This window comes from Sciurus vulgaris (genome assembly GCF_902686455.1).
Source record: "Sciurus vulgaris genome assembly, chromosome: 6".
In the NCBI taxonomy this organism is placed as follows: Eukaryota; Metazoa; Chordata; class Mammalia; order Rodentia; family Sciuridae; genus Sciurus; species Sciurus vulgaris.
The window spans coordinates 113,439,657-113,451,732 of NC_136466.1; the positions used below are offsets into that span (position 1 = coordinate 113,439,657).

The 12,076-nt window shown below is 42.8% G+C and overlaps 1 protein-coding gene and 1 long non-coding RNA gene across 3 annotated transcripts in view; one reads left to right on the top strand and one right to left on the bottom strand.

Moving 5' to 3' along the window:
- Positions 1–12,076, bottom strand: part of LOC306664408 — a 1,052,029-nt gene that overhangs the window by 188,510 nt on the left and 851,443 nt on the right. The gene's annotated exons all lie outside the window — the stretch shown is intronic.
- Positions 4,287–12,076, top strand: part of SV2C (synaptic vesicle glycoprotein 2C) — a 255,087-nt gene continuing 247,297 nt past the window's right edge. Inside the window, exon 1 of one of the 2 annotated variants that reach the window (XM_079145201.1) lies at positions 4,287–4,647. The gene's annotated coding sequence lies outside the window, so the exon portion shown is untranslated. The remainder of the gene's footprint in view (positions 4,648–12,076) is intronic. The other variant, XM_079145200.1, reaches the window with a different exon arrangement.

Sequence of the window (12,076 nt, forward strand, 5' to 3'; positions counted from 1 at the left end):
TTTTGTGCAGTAGTTTGGATCTTGAGTGTCCCTCAAATGCCCAGGTGTTAAAGGCTTGGTCTTCAGGGTGGCACTATTGGAAGGTCGTAGAACCTATGAGAGATGGTGCCTAGTAGGAGATCCTTAGAACACTAAGAATGTGCCCGAAAGGGTACTGTGCCTGGCCTCTTCCTCATTCTCTTTTTGCTCCCTGGTTCATGATGAAGTAAGTGGATCAGCTCCATTACACATTTCTACCATGATGTGCTGCCTTGCCACCAAGCCCAAAGCAATGGAGCCTATCTGTTATGGACTGGAACCTCTACTGAGCCAAAATAAATGTTTTATCTGTATAAATTTATTATATTGGGTATTTTGTTATAGTGAGAGAAAGTTGACTAAGGTTGCTTATGGTGGACAGTGGGCAGTGCCTCCCCTATTAGATTTAATAACTTGTGCAAGTCCTATATTGTGTCTTCTATTCCTTGACTCAAAAGACTACTTGATCATATTGCTATCAAGCATTTTTTAAAATATTCTTTTAGTTGTCAATGGACTTTTATTTTATTTATTTATTTTGATGTGGTGCTGAGAGTTGAACCCAGTGCCTCACACATGCTAGGCAAGTCCTCTACCACTGTGTTACAATCCCAGCTTGCTATCACACATTTTTGAAAAGGATAGGAGGATGAGTGTTTGAGAAGTATTCATTAGAATATTATCATTTGGCAAAATCTGAACAAAATAGTGAATCAACAGCTATAATCATCGATAACTGCTAACATCACAAAAAGAAACAATTAGATAGTATATGCCTCCTAATGGAAGGACACATTAACACCTAGGTAGTAGTTTTATAAAAAAAAAAAAAAAAAAAAAAAAAAAAAAAAAAGCTGACTCTGATAATTTTCTAGATTATAGGAACATTTAAACAACATATTAGGAATACAATCAGCAAAAATCCAAGCTGTAGAAAACTCTACTGGACAAATGTTCTAACAAAAGTTAATTGTAAGGGGTGAAAAGAGGGAGCATGAACCAGCTGATGAAGAGAAATTTAAAAAGCATATCAACCAAATGCAATGTGTGTTGGACCTTGTTTGGATCTTGGGCTTTATTATCAAATAATAACAGGAAAGTGGAACTGTGGGAGATGGGGGGGTGGTCTCAGTACAATAAGAGTTACTCAAACCCACTGCATCAGCACCATTTTGGTGGCCAATCTCTCACAGTTTGGGGAAGGAAAGGAGATACCAGCCACCAGAGTAATCTACTTGCTAAACTGCCCTCATAGAATAATCACCCTATAGTGGGCAGCTCTGCCATTCTTTGGGGTATTTGGTCTGAACACAACAGCAGCATTTGTGAGTAACGAGTAGATAATCTAACGAAGGGAGATTCAAAGTAGGTTTTAGGGAGAAAGGATGAAGAATGTTCTATAAGCAATAATGAAATGTGAAAGGTTAATATTTTCCTACCTCTAGACATTGCAATGCAAGACCTGGGGATGAAAAAAGAAAGCCACCATTTGAGATGTGCAGGGCGCAGCCTGATTCAAGAGCAAAACCAAGTTTCTGTTAGAATAAGGAGGCAAAGGGTTGACATATGAGACTTTTTACTAGTGATAGATTGAATTCTAGAATACAGGATGTGCCAAACCTGGAAGCATTTACAAGTGGGAGATGAGAAACACATTTGAAATTCTGGGGTTTCTCATGATATATTAATGGACATTCAGGGTAATGTCCATTCTGATAGGAAATGAACACTTAATGAAATGAACACTGATGGACTCAAGAAATGCGGTGTTAGAGAAGCTGTGTTGGGAATAAGAAGGGTAGGTGTCTGTGCCTTGCTACTGACACCTCGAGGTGGAGGTGAGGAGAACTGGAGGGTGTGTGGACTTATTCCAAAAGCATGGTCTCTCTAGATTTCTGTGGTAGAAGCCAGGCACTACTCAGGTTTGCAGAACATCTTATAGGACTGATGCTCCACAGTGCTGCTTTTGGAAAACCTTGCTCTGACCATTGAAAGGGGAAGGATAACTTATATTTTTTCTCTGCCAACTATGTACTAGGGCACTGTGCTTCTTGTGTGTATTATAATATTTAATTACCACAGCATCTGTACTTGGAGCAAATTGCTTTTATAAAACCACTTTGCAGGGGCTGGGATTGTAGCTCAGTGAGGAAACTCTTGCCTAGCATGCGTGAGGCACTGTGTTCAATCCTTGGCACCACATAAAAATAAATAATAAAATAAAGGTATTGGGTCCATTTACAATTTAAAATATATATATTAAAAAACCACTTTGCAGATACAAAAACAGATCTTTGATGCACATTAGGATGGCTTGCATTCTAGCATCACAAAGACATTCTATGTTGAGGAATAAACTCCCTGATTTGCAGGAAAAGCACTGAGATGTTTGGGGACGGGGTAAGTATACATCTTTATCCTTGTCAGTTCCTACAAGACAAGTGTTTTTAGAAAGAAAACATTTTCTTACACTTGACAACAAGAATAAGAATCATCTTAGTGGAGGATCCAAGAGACCTGGGTTTAAGAAGTGTACCTGACAGGACCCTGGAATCAGAAATAAAGCATTATTCTGTGACTTTGGGGGACAGGTGCTCAGGAAGGTATCCATTTAGGAACTGAATGAATTAAAGTACATTATTTGCAGTAGAGATCTCAAGATTTTACATATAAAAAGTGAAGAATTCAGGTAAGAGTTATGATTTTTCAATTTCACAATATTATTTCCAGTGCTTCATTCACATGCACTCCTGTGGTATATTCCTTCATATGGTAGCAACGCAATCATTTTAGAATCCACATGAAGAAAGATCCACGATGTGCAAATGAACATGGTCACTAATTTTTGTGTAGCTTTGACTATCTTGCAACTTCAAACATGGTAGCAAACTGCAGGCTTTCAAAGATCAACTAGGAAGTGTAGGCTCAGCAGGGCAGGAGGATCCTAATTGGGAGTTCCGAGTGCCTGAACTGCAGAAAAGGAAAAGTGGGAGACTAAGGGATGTCTCCATTTTCTACTCTCCACAGAATCCTCTATGGTGGCACAATCCAAGTCAGAAAGCTCGGGTTACAGCTCCACACTAGGTTGACTACATCGTCCCCACCAGCTTCTCTGAGCAGAAGGCTCCAGCCTCAAGGAGCCCCATAGTTCTTCTCCAGCACATTTCCATGCTTGTATTTATATCCACACAACCATCCATTCACCCCTCCATTCAATCATCCATTACATGGATGGAATACATTCGCTGAGGGACGATGTGTGTGAGTTCCACCCACTGCAGCCTACACTGGCGCCACACTTTGTCTCACTTCAGGTCACCATTGTAGGAGTAATGATTGCGGGAAAGCATACGCCTGTGCTGACGCTTCATACCACACTGGGTTCCTTGTGAGAATGGAGCTGGCAGGGTCAAAGGACCAGGGAATGCCCAGCTACCCTCAGCGTTCGGGTGCCGGTTGGGGGCAAGGCATCCGAGCAGGCAACGCCTTCCAGTGCTGCCAGTGCTGTGGTGGGGTGGGCGCGCCAGGCTTGGGTGTGTCCTTGAATGAATAAGTTTCAGTCATCTAACCCCATTCTCCTGGATTTTTTAAAATTTAAATATCGAGTCTGACTGCCTAGCCCTAGCTGGTGTTCTGTCTGCTCCTGCTGCGCCTCAAGTTTCTTCTCGACTTGTACGCCGGCGTGGGAAATGGGGGTGGGGAAAATGGGCAACCTAGATCAGCTTGGTGACTTCCTGTAAGCCAAATCAAAGTTAACAAGTCAGTCACGCACCCCTAAATAGGCGGCACACTCTTTTTTCCGGTTACTAGCCAGGTCCAGCAGTCAAAATTCCCTTGCATCTTGCCGGACCTGTCCCGGGGCGCCGCCAACTGCGTAAGGCACAGTCACACTCGGGTGACTAATTAAGGACTGTCGTCCCTTTCCCCTGCTACAAACTCGGAATCTTGACTTCCTCCAAAGTATCCGCTATTTGGATGTGGCCTTGCCACCACCACCTTGCTTCAGTCTCGCATCCCACAGCGGTGCCTCGGCACCCCGACTTCCCCCAGCAAGCCGAGTCGTGCGCTGAGCCCTCCTCCATCGCGCACGGTGACTCCCTCCCTGCGCATCGCTTGTACTCTCTACACGCCGCCGCCCGGCACTGCAGTACGGGGGGGCGGGGGAAGGCGGGCGAAGGAGGAGGAGAAGGACCGCAGCGTGCAAGCCCGGAGCCACTTTCCCGCCCCTCCTCTCGCCTCTGACACGCTCCGAGGAGTCACCACTCCGCGCGCTGCAGGAGAGAGTAACAGACGGAGGCGGCCCCGGGAAGCGAGCCGGAGCGGCCCCCGCGAGGCGACGGCTGCAGAGCTGACACCACTCAGGGAAGGGGGTCCCTGGCAGCTAGAGCGGTGAGTGAGGGGTCCTTGGCAGTGGCGAGACTTTGTGCTCTGCTAGATTTCCCTTTCGGACCAGGAGACCGGGCGTTGCAGCGTGGGGAACTTTTTGCAGCCTCGCAGAAGCTCAACTTTGCCCCACCTGGCCCCAGCAAAACGGCTGCAGGTGCCTGGGGCTACCGGGTGGTCGCCTTTGCTGGAGTGGGGCATTGAAAGTCGGAGTAAAGCAGATGGAGTGAGCCCTGGTTCATTGGGGTAGGTCAGGAATGCGGGCGCACTTTTATCCGGGATTCCCGGGGGATGTGGGTGGGCAGCTCTGGGATGCGGGGGCAGCATCTGCAGGGATCTCCACACTCCTTTCCTTAGGTGCTTTCACCCGCAAGGGGAGGTTGATTCAAAACAAGCATCCAAGAGCCGCCGGGTGGGTGTCCAACCTGTGCGCTCAGCTCTCACCGCAGCCTTGGGCTTAACTTTTCAGCGGGGATCCCTCTGCAGACGTGAGGGTGGCGGGAGAGCAGTGGCCGCCGCAGTAGGCGCTGCAGGAGCCTGAAAGAAACACCGTGAATTTTCAAACTCTTCCACATAAATTCCCGAAGCCTCGGTCCAGTGTCTGCAAGAGAGCAGAAGAATGGAGAGCAGGGAAACCCGCGGGGCTATGGCTCTTTGTGAGAGCCTGCAAATCTCTACACATCGCCTTCGATGGGCAAAAACCTATCGAGTGCTGACTGTGCGTTGGGCACAGCGAAGTAGACAAATGAGTATGAAGTTGGGCAGGGAAGAGGGACCATCCCCAGTAAATAATACCCCACCCCCGATCATTTCAGATGGTAAGGGGGGAAGTGGAGGCGATAAGCCAACCCATCTGACTGACACTGTCTCTTGGTGGGCTTTCCCCCATCCGCCTGGGCTCTAGAACTGGGAATACTTTTCCCCAGTGTGGCGCGGGAACCGCCTCTGCCTGGGCCCAGGAGGATCGTAGAATTCGAGGATGAACTTGGTTCGGGGCAGCGGGCATCCCTCCGCAGATGCACAATACAGAGCTTTTCTGTGGGCGTGCGGGGACCTCAGTTGCCACGCGCGGGGGTGGAGGGGGTGGAGCTGAGTCACCCGGGTTGGAGGTACCGCCCGGACTGCCCGCGCTGGGGGCGCTCGCGTCACCCTCTACGTGTGCGAGTGATGCAAATGCAGAGCCGCGAGGGGCGGGACTGGGTGGAGGCCTAGGGGAGGCGACGGAGTCTCCGTCTGGGAGCTGGCGCATGTGCGTCAAAGGCTCTCTGGTGATGGATGCCCTGCTGCGCCCTCGACGCGGACAACAGCGACCCTTGGGGCCTCGCTGTGGGGCAGACTGCGGTGGGGGCGGGCAGTAACGTGGCGCGTGGAGGAAAACCCAGTAGGACCAGGGCTGCTGGCAGGCAGGCGGCGCCGCAGTGCGCCGCAGTGCCGGGAAGGCGCCGCAGCGACCGAGCGCTCCCCATGGGACCAAGAGTTGGGGCATCTTTTAAGGCGCCACAACAGAGATGCCCTGATTGTCTGCTCTCGCAGACGTATTTAACTCCCTTCATATTTAGCTGATTGACAGGGCGAAAAGTAGTTTCCGTTTAATTCTTATTCATAATCCTAGAGGAGAACGTCGCATTGAGCCCTTGAAAAAGAGTTCACTCCTTTTTCAATGGCAAGTTCCAAAAGGCCTCGTGCTCGTGGCAAGTTTCCATGTGAACGCTTCGGTGTTGAGATTCGTGAGATTCTGCGGTGTCAATCTATTCCTTCACCAGTCAAGGATTTTTACCTGGAGGACTAGCCTCTAAGAGATTTAAGAATGGCTTACAAAACGACACGCCGCATTCCTCTTTTATAACATGAAAAGTGCGCTGAAAACACTATTGATACAAAAAAAAAGCAATAACAATAGAAATGAAAAAAAGACACTATTGATACGTCATTCCCGGATAGAAAATTTAAGAAAAAAATTCCACCTTCCATTTTATTTATTTATTTGTTTGTTTGTTTATTTGACCACTTTCTGGGAAGCCAGTGACAAAGGCTTTTCTACAGGCTTTAATGAATGAGCCCAAATTTACAAGTCTGTGCTATGTTGTAAGAAGGGAGTGGGCTGAGGAAGGAGGGAGACAGGGAATGAGTGGGGGAGAGAAGCAGTTATCAAGGAACCTGGAGACAATGATCCTATTTCTCACTTTCCCAAATATTATGTTAAGTCGCCTTGGGCAATTTATGCTGGGGTTCCTTCTTTACAGTTAAGAAATGTGGGAAAATAAAAAAGTTCAACCAGGTCCTGATTTACCTTGCAGTGTTGTGTTGAGGACAAAAAAGATTTTTTTCAGAAACCTTTGGAAATACAAATTCTCTACAAATGGAAAAAATATATATATTATAAGATAAAGTCCCTGCAAGGAAAAAGAAAACTATTTTACCTTTTTAAAAAATTAGAGATATCTCAGAATTGTTCCTTTAATGAAATTTGCCCTTCATTGTCAGTAAAGGCAGACAATAGGCTTTTCCTCACATTCTAATATAAAATCCAACGTCAGCTGCTGTCTGGATGGGAAGAAACTCTGGATCATTTTTGAGTGTTTTTGGTGATGTTGTGGAAAAATCAAGTATATTTTTCATGACCCACGGACAGTGAAAGTAGTTTCTCTGGTATGAGCAACAGACCGAAGAGCTTTTAGTTTAGAAAAAAAAAAACAAAACCCTAAGAGCTTTTAGGTTAGAAAAAACAAATCTGCTTATTACCACTATCATATCCCTTAAATGTGGAAAATGCTTCAGAGAACAGGATGCCGTTCCCAAATGCAAGATCACTGAAAAGGCATCATAATGTGCAAATATCACATGATCACGAATAGCAGAAAATCCTTCTTATAATTAGGAATAATAGCTCTTAAGTAGACCTTTTCATAACGTTTTATGAATAAAAACATCTGATCTGTCAAAATGCCTTCTTAAGCAGTTCACTATGTTTTTATGCATCTTATGGTAGTAATGGGAGATTTCTGTGGATAGTGAAAGTAAAAATACCCTTTTATTCCATGCAGCTGTTTCCAGGGATAAACCTACAATTCACAAGTATGTTGCCTGGTTCCTTCGCGAGATTTCTGTTGAAGCAGTTTCACGGGGATACATATCTTTGTCCATTTTAACACCAGCTCCTCATTTAGATTAGGGCTGTTTGTAAACCCGAGAGGGGCAGCCCCCTCCCCACCTGTGTGGAGTTTTTGATACAATATTGCTGCATTGTTTTGGGGTTTGCTTTGCTTATTCACTCAGCACAATTGAGCAACCTGTGTAAAATGTTGTAGTGGATTAAATTAGGAGCTTCTTTATTTGAGATAGCTGAGAAATTACTATTTAATTCTTGCTAGAAATAGATCTTATTTTATTTTTTTATTTTTAATATTTTTTAAAATTGTAGATGGACACAATACCTTTATTTTATTTATTTTTTATGTGGTGTTGAGGATTGAACCCAGTGCCTTACATGTGCTAGGCAAACGCTCTACCACTGAGCTACAGCCCCACCCCTAGAAAGATATCATTATGGGATATAAAAACACCACGGTAGTAGTAGTTGCATGTGATAGCTTCCCCCGTTGGAAAAAATTGAACAACCAGGAATAAATGAACTGGAATGGACTTGATGATTGGTGCTTTCTAGTTCTAATATTCTTTCACTTCAGGAAATAGAGAAATATAGATTTTTTTTTAAAAAATTTAAGCTTTGCTTATAAGTAGAATGGAAGAACTATTTTTATTAACTCATTGAAATTTTACATGGAGCTATAGGCTCCATTTTTTTAGAGAAAATGGCCTATTAGATTTTATATTATGTCTTTAGGAATAAGAAGACCCTAATTTCTAATTAAAACAGTTTTCAAACTCAAAATTTTCATAAAATTCTAGACTTTGTGAATTAAAACATTTTAAAAGACCCAATTTGAAAAATAATAATTCAGCATAATATAAAGCAGATATATCCATTTGCCATGACATTTTAAATACTTATTGTTGACTACCTAATGCACAACATGCTTGTTATATCTCTTTCCAATAGACAGCATATAATATAAATGACTAGGACTGACACTATAATGATGGGCTTCTGTCTTCTGACAACCTTGAGGCCTTCTGACAATTCACAAGTGCAGTGAGATTTATGACAAGTGAGACCAAGTGCTTTCCCTTATCCTTTACTAGTATTTGAAAATCCTATAATTAAAATCTTAGAATAACCAAATAAACCAGTGGTTCTCAGTCATGTGCAACATACTTTTCTGTGGAGCATGTTTAAATGAACTTTTCTGAACTCCATCCTAGGCATTCAAGTTAGTGGTTTCATGGTTGGGCCCAGCAGATGCTGATTATCAAGCTCTACCAAGCAGTTGGATATTATCATTAGAGGGCACACATGAGGAGCAAGCACTTCCACTAGTACTAGGGGGACTCAGAACACATTAACTTCCTAACCTGTGTTGTTCTGGTTAATATTTACTAAGTATCTTCTGGAAGGCTTCAAAAGAATCACATTCTAGTGCCACAACAGACTTAAAGATGACTAATTTCTTTGGTAAAAGTCAGGAGGACTGAGTGTGGTGGGGAGGACAGTCATTCTTCAAAGAAGGGAAAAAGCATGTGCAGTCTAGAGGGACAAAGGCTAAAATCTTAACATGGCCTTCAAAATGCTGGATGATCTGGCCCATGCTCACTTCCAGAGCCTCCTTTCATATCATCAATTCCCAAACCATTGACAGACCCGCAGTCTTCAAATTTGGTCTTCTTTTGTCACCTTCCTCAACCTACCTCCACTCTACCAACTTACATTTTTCAAAGATCTCAGTCCAGTTTTCCCTTTCTGGAGAAGCCTCTGAATCTCTGTTGTCAAGTTAAAATTCCCTCCCCTACAACAGTGTACTTTTCCTTATAAATGAAGTTATTGGAGAAAATACAAAATAGGTAAAATTGAATTCTGATAAATATTAAAACATTTTTAGTATAAATATGTTCAAAATATTTCATGGGATATTGTCTTAGTTTCTTTGAACTGCTGTAATGAGACAGAGATGTCCTGCTTATAATTTTGGAGGCTAGGAATCCAGGTTCAAGGTGCCAGTAGGTACAGTGTCAGGTGAAGGCCTATTCTTCACAGATGTCCTCAGATGGTGGAAGGAATAAGGCAGCTCTCTTCAACTTCTTTTGGAAGGGTACTAATTCCATCAGTGAAGTGAAGCCCTCATGCCTTAATCACTTCCCAAAAGGCAAAACTTCTTAACACTATCACTTTGGGGATTAAGTTTCTAACACATGAATTTGAGGGAAACACCAACATTCAACCACACTTATACTAAAACATTAGTAGTTGTTTATGCAAAACAAATTTTTATTTATTAAATCTGGCAACCTTTTTTATAAAACTCATTAATTTTACCATTTTTTTTTTCTATTCATGTTAGTCTCTCCTCACAAAACTCCAGGATTAGAGATAAGTTCTTGTTTTATTTTGTTTTTTTGTTTTTTTTTTTTTTTTTTTTGGTCTTGGTGTTTTCTCTCTAGTGTCTCAGTTCCCAGGGGATAGTAGGAGATCAATAAGTCTTGTCAAATGAATTAATGACCTACGAGAGAAAAATAGTGTAACCATGATGATCAAGTTTCTTAACCTCTCAGATCTGTAATTTTTTCACTTGTGGAAAAAAAAGTATTTTTTAGATTCACTTATTAGGATTGCGTATGAAGATTACATAAAGAAAAATATATAAAGCTATATAGTATGTTACTTCGTAGTTAGGCTCTGTAGTTTAAAAGATGTCTTTTTCTCTTCATGTCATTTGGTAAAAGGAGATGCTTCTTTTTTAGCATATGAATTCCTCCTTCCTTTTTGTTATAATGCAATCTCAGATGCAGCCAAATATTTCCTGAGTCTCTGGAGGATTTAGCTATACAGTTACAAAAGGATTGTTCTGAGGAGTACCCTTCCCCAGAATGGTACACCCAGAGCTGGCTTCATGGGCCATCTACCTGTGCAGTCACACAGGACTTTACATTTAGAAGGGTCCTGTGCTTGGTTTAGTGCTCTGCTTTGCTTCTTGGAATTCTATGAACAACGTGCCTCATGTTTTTTTTCTTTATTTGTTAGCACAGGGCCCTGCCAGTGGCTGGTTCTGGTAAACTATGTATATTTACGTACAGATCACACATGCAGATATGCATGCATATTTAGTCTTTGTGATAACTTGGGTCCTCTTGTTACTCAGAGAACTTAACGATTTTGTTTTCCTCTGATATTTGGCTTTTGATCAACTGAACCAAGTCATCAGACACCTTATCTAGTGATCCTGCCCCTACCATGCCTGCCTTCACCCAATTCCAACTATCCAGTGTGTCCAGAACTTTGAGTGAGCAGAAGGAGCTTGCAAACAACCATCCTTAGGTTTCCTATTCTTAAGTGAATTCAGTGAATCTTCTGTTCCCATCGCTGCTCCTGGGATTGCTGCGCAAGCAGAACTTTGAAGTTCTAGATCTGCCTTTGTAGGAACACCAGGAACAGCAACAGCTTGTTTTTTTAGATGTTATCTTCTACAATATTCAAGTTTCAAAATCTGCACATTCACACAAAATAAATAGTGATCTTGTGGATATGTGTAAAATTTTCCTAAGAGAAATGCCTGCATTATTTTGTTTTTTGCTTTAAATTACTTGGCAGAGTCATGCAGCACGGTAGCCTCTGCAGCAGGGGACGGCCAAGCACGTTGGAAGTATGTAGAGAAGGTGACCCATTTTGTCATTTCAAGTTCTGACTAGCCCATTTTAAAGTATATTCATTTTCATGTCACTTTTTAGTAGCTGTACTCGTGTATTTTGTTCTTATTTTTGTCTGCTTATGTTCATTTGTATTAAAGTGAAATTCTAGTAAGTCCACAGCACCATTCTCATGGATGCCCTCACACTGCTATTTTGAACACATGACAGCATGTTCCAGTTAATGCACAGTAAGCATATTATTCCATTGAACATGAGTAATTTAAGCATAAATATTATTTTTGAAATATCCAGTTAAATCTGCAGCTTGGGTTTCCTGTTGACCGTATCAGGTTAGAGATAGAAATACAGACTGATACCCTCAACATTCACAATCATTTCTCTGGTTCTTTTCCTACCCCATTTGTGGAATTTCAACCAGCTTTTAAAGGAATCTTGGAATCCTCAGGGATCACTCCTGTAGTCCTTGTCCTCTGCCTTGGTATCCTGCAGCAACAGAGATATGGTGTTGCTCAGCCTGCCTCCCACGACCCAGAGTGTCCTGGCCCCTTTGCGGTAGCATCTGTTGATGCTACTGTGCGATTTTAATGACCTTGGAGAGATTAGAGAATGTGTGGATGCATAGGAGCTGGTAAGGAGACACCTCAAGTGACACAGCATCCTCACAGTTGTCCCCTCTGTTGCAGGCCTATTGTCTTAGATTCAAAGAAAGTGAGTCTTAAATTGCCTTTCACTTGAGATGAGCTCTTTCTTAGGAGACCTCTTAATCCCTCCCTTGTAGATATCAGAGGTATCAGAGTCCTAAGGTGAATCATTATAATTCTGTACAGGGTATTCAGTATATCATTATTTGCAGTACTGAAAATTGGAAACAACCTAAATGTCCATCAGAAGCTGATCAGGTCAATTAATGTTC